Below are 8,643 nucleotides of genomic sequence, written 5' to 3'. Positions count from 1 at the left end.
CATATAATTGGGTAGAAAAAAAAAAAAAAAAAGGAGAGAGAGAGAAGAGAGGAAAAGGAATCAAGATAGAACCAGCATTCCTGGAAGGGAACTGTGAAAGAGAAAAGGAATATGCACAATGGGAAGCCCCCTGACTGGCAGGAAGATCAGCCAGGATGGGGGAGCCTCAAAGTCTTGGAGAAAAACACTGCAGCTTGTCTGAGAAGGGCAAAGCAGAGAGAGAGTCATGCAGATGATCAGTACCACTGCCCAGTGAAACAGCCTGAAACGTTAGGGAAGGGACTGAGGCTCAGGCTTTGGAGGTCAGTCCTGGGAAGAGAACTAGGATTTGCTGAGTGGAAATACACTGAGAGGCTAAGGAGTGGTGTGCCACCACCAAGGTAGTACAGAGGAGGCCTGAGAAGCAAGGCACCACTGTTGGAGAGTGCCAGGGGGTGGGGTAGGGATGGGCCTGCCATAGGAACATCTTTCTCTGTACATGTTCAGGCTTTTAGGCAGCTGGGCACCTCTTGCATAGGATATTGGGGTGGGTGTGAGCCACCGCAGCCATCTCAGACTCCAGAGGTGGGTGTGACCTGCCACTACTGCAGCCCCCAATGCTGCTGCTACAGAGGGCCCTGTGACTGGGTGCCACCCATTACCCCTACCTCCCTGGGTATGTGCACCATTGCCAACATTGCCCAGGGTCCTGTAACCAGGTGCTATCCTTTGTTCTCACCTCCCTGGTAATGCATGTGCTCTGCATTTGCCAATATTGAGCTTCCCATGACTAGGTGTCACCTCCACCTCCCCATGGGTTGCCACCACTGCCAAGGACCCAGCAATGAGGTGCTGCTTACAGGTGCCACCCATTGTCCTACTTCCCTGGAAGCACAGGCAGACCATAAAACTTCACACCCCTTATCAGGGGGATATCAGCCTGAACACTCTGAAGAAAGAGACAGCAAATATCCAAACCAAAAGTAGGCCTCACACCAAGAAATTGTATACCCACAAAAGCTACCCAGAGAAGTTCCTACATATAAATAGCCCTCTAAGATTACAGTAGATAGTTGTTCCCCTAAACTTTTAATAAGAAAAATATAAGAAAAATGAAGAAGAACAGAACCCATTCCCAGTTAGAAGAACAGAATTCTTCTGAAGGAGCAAATAGTGAAATAGATCTCTACAGTCTAACAGATTTTAATAAGAAAAATATAAGAAAAATGAAGAAGAACAGAACCCATTCCCAGTTAGAAGAACAGAATTCTTCTGAAGGAGCAAATAGTGAAATAGATCTCTACAGTCTAACAGATACTGAGTTCAAAAAGGAGGTAATAAAAATACTGAAGAAATTAAGAATGGCTATTGACAGTAATGTAGATTACTGTAAAAAGGGAACTAGAAATTATCAGGAGGAGCCAAGAAGAATTAGTTCATTTACTAAGCTGTTATCTGAGATAAAGACAATGGATAGCAGAATGAATAATGCAGAGGAACAAATATGTGACTTGGAAAATACAGCAATGGAAATTACCCATTAGGACAGCAGATAGATAGCCAATTGATGAAAAAAAGAAAACAGGGAGTTCCCATTGTCACACAGTGGAAACGAATCTGACTTGTATCCATGAGGTTGTGGGTTCGATCCCTGGCCTTGCTCAGTGAGTCAGGGACCTGGCATTGTCGTGAGCTGTGGTATAGGTTGCAGACGTGACTCAGAGCCTGCATTGCTGTGGCTGTAGCATAGGCCATCAGCTGTAGCTTTAATTTGACCCCTAGGCTGGGAACTTCCATATGCTGCAGATGTGGCCCTAAAAAGAAAAAAAAAAGAAAAAGAAAAAGAAAGAAAACAATATAAGACAGATCTGTAAGATAACACAAAGCATACCAATCTATATGTAATAGGGATCCCTGAAGGAAAAGAAAGGGAAGAAAGGAATAAAAGTATATTTGAATAAATTATGGCTGAAAATCTCCTAAATCTAAAGAAAGAAACAGATATTCAGATACAGGAAGCACAGAGGGTCCCAAACCAGATAAACCCAAACTTACACCAAGACATATTACAATAAAGATGGTAAAAGTTAAAGGTAACAATAGGCTTCTAAAGGCAGCAAGAGAAAAAGAAAGTTAATTACAAGGGAATCCCTACAAGGCTATCTATCTGCTGATTTCTCTACAGAAATGCTACAGGTCAGAAGAGAGTGGCAAGATGTATTCAAAGTTCTAAAAGGGAAACATTCGCAATCTAGAATACTCTATCCAGCAAGATTATCACTTGAAATAGAAGGAAAAATTAACAATTTTTCTAACAAGCAAAAACTCAAAGAATATAGTAATACTAAACCTATTCTAAAAGAAATATTGAAAGGTTTCCCCTAAATAGAAAGAAGTAAGAAAATACAGAATGGAGGAAATCACAATTAGAATAATCACTTAAATAAGCCGGTATAAAGATCAAAAAGAAAAAAACAAACCCCCCCAAAATTCTGTAAAAGCAATGATAAAAACAAGAAACTGCAAAGGATAAAAATGAAGATGTAAAAAATGTCATCAAAAACATAAAATATGGGGAAGGAAAGTAAGCAAATCTAGACTTTTTTTTTAAATGTGTTTGAGGCTATATGACTATCATCTAAAATAAGATATAAGAAGATATTAACATACTTGAAAAACACAGCAACCACAAATTAAAACCAAACAATACATTCACAAAAACTAAAAAGAAGAGGACACAAGCATAAAATCAAAGGAAATCCCTAAACCACAAAAAGAAAAAGAACATGTGGGATCCCATGCTATCTCTGGGTAGATAGTACCAGAACTGAGTTGCATTATAGGACACACAGCTTGAGTTCCAAGAATTGCTTGGTGGTGTGGAGAGTCCCTCCCAATACATATATTGTAATTGAGTTCTAGGATCATTGGAGCAGTAGTAGAGAAAAATACTTTGTAATTTAATTACAAAAAATATGCTTTTCTCTAAACATTGCCTTTGAATGTGTATATTTACATTTATGAATAGCTAAAGCAATATTGCTGCAAACTATTGCAAGAGTGTTTTCTCCTCTTCAAATGAACTATACGCCCTAATATTAAAGGATTTTCTGAAGTTTAAAATAAAAATAATTTGATAATTTTATTATTTAAAAAAAAGGAACATATCAGATGATAATTTAATTCCTCACAGAATTAAAACCATGAACATATCCAGGTAAATTTTAAAATTTAACTCCAGTATATTAGCATTGCTAGATTTAGAAAAAAAATTAATGTCGTTAAATTTAAATTTTAGATAAAAAAATATTTTAATACATATATATCCCAAGTACTGCCTATACTAACAAAAATTGTTGTTTGTCTAAAATGGAAATTTAACTGGGTATCCAGTATTTTATCTGGAGAACCTATTTTATTAGTAGTGAAGGTTTTTTGATTTTTTTTTACAGGACCAAAAGCCCCAAAAAGCCATACGTCTGAGAAATCACTTAATAGAACTTCCGTGTAAATATTTCTAAGTATCTTTTATATTATATTAATTAAATACTACATTATAAACTTTTAAAGATCAGATAAATTTGAAATTTTTACCATATAGTTTTCTGTATAACTATTATAATTTTAGCATTAATAAAGATCATTCCTTTTCCTACCTGTGCGTGTTGATAATTAGGAAATATAAAAAAATCCAGAGAGATGGAAATCAAAATATCACCTTATTACTAAGTTAAACTGCGAAAACATGCTTAATTCTGTGGATAAGTGGGCTTATTCAGATGCCACCTATATGTAGGCAAGTAGGCTTGTTTATATATCACCATTTAATTATTATTCACCCATTTACAGGCCAAACCAGACAATCAAAGTCCTCCCCTGAGTGGGGGCTGCCTTTTTAAAGCATACATGGAGAAGTGGAAAGTGGCTTATTTCTGTAACAGGGTGCCTCATAAAGGAGAGGTATGCATTGAGGTAAAGAATGTTCACCGCTTTCTCTCATAGTATTGATCCCTCCACATGGAGTCAGAGAAAGGAGTTTTTTTCTCTTCATTTCTGAAAGAATATTATCAATTTTTATTCTTAACATACAGATGCTTGTCTTTGGCCAGAGATAAGGGTTATCACAATTTTGGGTGTATACTTTGATATGTTTTTAAAAAAAAAAAAGCTTCAGAAGTTCCCATTGTGGCTCAGTGGTAAATGAACCCAACTAGTATCCTGAGGATGCAGGTTTGATCCCTGACTTCACTCAGTGGGTTAAGGATCTGGCATTGCCATGAGCTGTGGTCTAAATCATAGATGTGGCTTGAAACTGGCATTGTTATGGCTGTGGCATAGGTCGGCAGTGTAGCTCTGATTAGACCCCTAGCCAGGGAGACTCCATATGCCACTAGTGCAGCCCTAAAAAGAAAAAAAAAATGCTTGTATTGGCAGGGAGCCACACTGAAATAACAACACTCATGTATTCAGAAGGACGCCCAACTCTAAGCATATTTATATTCAATACACATTTTGGGGGGTTAAGACACAGGCTTAATGCACTTATTTCTTCAACTCAAGGGATAGTATCTTTGTTTGAATCTGGCTTTTTCAAAATTTCTGAAGAGATATTCTAAGAATAAAAATGATAGGCAATAAATCTAGTTTGATTAATAATCATAGAAAATTGAGAATGTTTTCTCTACTCCATAGATTCTAAAAGATTTCTTTTTGTATTCTGCATATTAAAAAAAAACAATTATCAAGATTATTGGGAAGTTCCCATTGTGGCTCAGCAATACCAAGCTCAACTAGTATCCATGAGGATACCTGTTTGATCCCTGGCCTTGCTCAGTAGGTTAAGGATCCATCATTGCTGTGAGCTATGGTGTAGGTCGCAGACCTATCTCAGATCTGGCATTGCTGTGGCTATGGTGTAGGCAGGCAGCTGTAGCTCTGATTTGAATTTGACCCCTAGCCTTCTAACTTCCGTACTCTGCAGGTACAGACCTAAAAAGACAAAAAAAAAAAAAAGAAAAAAATTATTGAGGCTTACGATGTCAATGAGAAAAGAGGGAGAGGTGAAGAAATTTGTTTAAAGTTATAAATGTCCCAGAAATCCTAATACACAGAATGAACTGAAAGAATGTATTTATGAATCTTTATTAATATTATAAGGAAGTACTGTAAAAAAAATTGATAAATAGAAACCTTAATTAAGTAGAGTTGGGAGACCAGAAGGGGGAGCTCTCATGCCCTGCGACAATAGCAGAGCCTAATAGGAAGGAAGACAAACTCTTTGCAACAACTCAGCCAAAGAAAGGCCATGGAGTTTCATTTACTATAGCCTTCCCAACTTCCCTTTCCCCTCTATAAAACAGTTCTCTTTCCCTTACCATGTGGGAACTTGCATGAGGCTTACCATGGCTGCATATCCTGAATTGCAATTTTCTATTAATTCTGAATAAACATATTTTTGTTGAAAAAATAACTGTTAGTCTATTTGTTTTAGGTCAACAGTACTTACTTGCCCATGGTGTCATGTTAGGATAACATAGCAAATTAAATATATCTTCTCCATTTACTTTAAAAATATAACAAATTATAGGGAAAATTAATTCAGTAAGACATTACACTGAAAAAAGAGTTAGAGGGACTGTTAAACTGAGAGACCATTTCCTCCGTATAAGAGAAGCCATTGTTATTTACTTTTTTCCAAAATTATATCCCTCTATGATTTAACCATCTACATAATATATTTTTTCAAAAATTATTAAAGCTGCATACATATATGATTACTAAATGGAATATGTGCTTGTCTCAAATATTTCTATCAATTATAAATAAAAAGTGCATGAATTTATTTACTTAAACAAAAGAAAGATAATCTTTAATTATTCTGAAAATAAGCCTCTCTTCTCTAAAAGTAAATATCAAAAAAATACTTTGATTAAAATATTTGGTAATTTTGAATATTAATTTGATGTTTGTATTAATACTAAAGTGTGGTTTTCAAAAAGGTGAAACCATTACAAAACATAAAATGAACTCATGTAAAATAGCTTTTTTTTTTTTTTTTGGTGAGACAAATAGGAAATTTATTCTATGCTTTAATCCCATTTTGTATGGCTTTCATCTTTACTATTTAGTATTATCTATTACATTTCAATTTTTCTTTAACAATTAGCATTATATTAAAATTGTGTATATATTGTGCAACTAAAATTTATCAAGAAGAAAGCCTTATATACCATTAAATATTTTATATAGCATGATAAAAAGAATAACAACTGGTAAGAATAACAAAAATAATACACCCTCTGAAAATAAGTAAAATATAAAATGCATAAGTGGTTAAAAAACAGTGTACTATATAAATATGTCCTCACAATTTGTTACATTTTATTGATTCTTCAGTATAGGCATTACACCATTCTAGGTGATGTGATAAACAAGACATTATAGACCTTACATTGTACCATGGAGAGAAATGGTTATTAGTAATACAATTGTAGAACTGTATTATTTAATTGTACAGTTGCATTATTTAATTATAATTATCATAAATTCTTTGATGGAGAGGAAATCAGAATCAGATTTAAGGAGACTTCAGCATTCCAAGAATGATGTCAAGTGGCTGCCTTTATGGTAGATTATGCACTTATTTACTATGAGATATATTTCTTCTCCAGAGTTTCCTTGTTTATGTATCCATTGTAGATTTTTGGTTTGCATTTATTCTGAAGTTTTGATATAAGAGTCTATACGTATATGAGATTGTTTTAAGTTGTTTTTAATTGCAAGTTCATCTCCAGTGTCCTGCATTTGTACCCACCTCTTCTCATGATTTCTGATTTCTGATTTTGGTGGTATAATTGTGCATGGATGATTTCATATCTTTACTGTATATATAACTTTACTGGTGAGCCTTGTCACTTGTGGCATTTTTGTTTCCTGTTGTGGCCTTTTCTTTTCTGCCTAGAGAAGTTCCTTTAGTATTTGTTGTAAGGCTGGTTTAGTGTTGCTGAATTCTCTCAGCTTTTGCTTACCTGTGAAGGTTTTGATTTCTCCTTCAAATCTGAATAAGAGCCTTGCTGGGTAAAGCAATCTTGGTTGGAGGTTTTTTCCTTTCATCACGTTAAGTATATCCTGCCACTCCCTTCTGGCCTGCAGAGTTTCTGCTGAAAAATCTGCTGATAACCTTATTGGGGTTCCCTTATATGTTATTTGTTTCTTTCCCCTAGCTGCTTTCAAGATTTTCTCTTTGTCTTTAATTTTGGTCAGTTTGATTAATATGTGTCTCAGTATATTCCTCCTTGGGTTTATTTTATATGGTACTTGTACTTCCTGGATTTGAGTGAGTGGTTCCTTTCCCATTTTAGGGAAGTTTTTGGCTATTATCTCTTGGAATATTTTTTTTTGTTCCCTTCTCTCTCTCTTCTCCTTTTGGCACCCCTATAATATGGATGTTGGTGTGTTTAACGTTGTCCCAGAGTTCTCTGAGATTCTCTTCATTTGTTTCCAATCTTTTTTCTCTTTTCTGTTCTGCATTCGTAAAGTCCACTAATCTGTCCTCGACCTTGATTATTCATTCTTCTGTCTCATGTATTCTGCTGTAAGCTGCTTCTAATGAACTTTTTATTTCAGTTATTGTATTTTGCATCTCTTCTTAAGTTTTATATCTTGTATCTCTTTGCTCAATATTTCCTGTAAGTTATCCATCTTTGCCTCTAGTTTATTTCCAGTGTCTTGCATAATCTTCAGCATCAACAGTCTAAAGTCTTTTTCCTGGAGACTGAGAATCTCCACATCACTTAGCTGTTTTTCTGGGTTTTTTCCTTTCTCCCTCATCTGAGTTATAGTTCTCTGTCTTTTCATTTTTATAGTTCTTTGGTATGGTGACCTTTTTACAGATAATAGAGTTGTAGCCGTAGCCTTTCTTATTTCTGGTGTCTGCCCCCTTTGTGGCTGAAGTCAGTATGAGGCATGGTAGCATAAGCGCACCTGTACCTTCTGTCAGTAGTCCATCTGAGTCTTTACCAGTTCAGTGCACAGAAGGCAATCTCCCAGAAGCTCAGTTAACATTATACTCTACATTTTCATCTATGCAGCCAAGCCCTATATCAAATCAGTCACTTTTATCACAATCTGTAGCATCTTCCCAAGTCAACAGTACATCTGTGGACAAAGCAATACCTGAAACAGAAGACCTGCAACCTTCAGTATCGGATACCGCACAGCAGCCATCTGAAGAGCAAAGCAAATCTCTTGAAAAACCAAAACAAAAAAATAATTGCTGTTTCATGTGCAGGAAGAAAGTGGGAATTACTGGGTTTTAATGCTGGTGTGGAAATGTTTACTATGGTGTACACCGTTACTCAGATGAACACAATTGCTCTTACAATTACAAAGCTGACACTGCTGAGAAAATCCAGTAGTTGTTGGTGAAAAAATCCAGAAAATTTGAACTCCTGCTATAATTAAAAATCCTTTGACATCTGCAAACTGAAAGTTGACGTGAGGTGTTTTTCCCCTGGTCATTGGGAATGCAGAGCACTGTATCCTGCATAGACGTTTTAATCATGCACGTCATCAGAATAGATTTTTGTTTTTGTTTTGAAAATGACTCTGAACATTTATTTCCATTGCAATTTCTGTGGCTGAAAAGACTTAAGTAAATTTTGC

General features: G+C 35.6%; 1 pseudogene; it reads left to right on the top strand.

The window, feature by feature from the left end:
• The first annotated feature begins 7,937 nt into the window (after positions 1-7,937).
• LOC100624147 (AN1-type zinc finger protein 6 pseudogene) lies at positions 7,938-8,425 on the top strand (annotated as a pseudogene).
• Positions 8,426-8,643: the final 218 nt, after the last annotated feature.

The sequence above is a fragment of the Sus scrofa genome, chromosome X (genome assembly GCF_054392235.1).
Source record: "Sus scrofa isolate SSC_HxYL_T2T_F1_AM1 chromosome X, Sscrofa_HxYL_maternal_Yorkshire_Landrace_v2.0, whole genome shotgun sequence".
Classification (NCBI taxonomy): domain Eukaryota; kingdom Metazoa; phylum Chordata; class Mammalia; order Artiodactyla; family Suidae; genus Sus; species Sus scrofa.
Note: the sequence above shows the minus strand (reverse complement) of the source record. Positions and strands in the feature narration are given on the sequence as shown.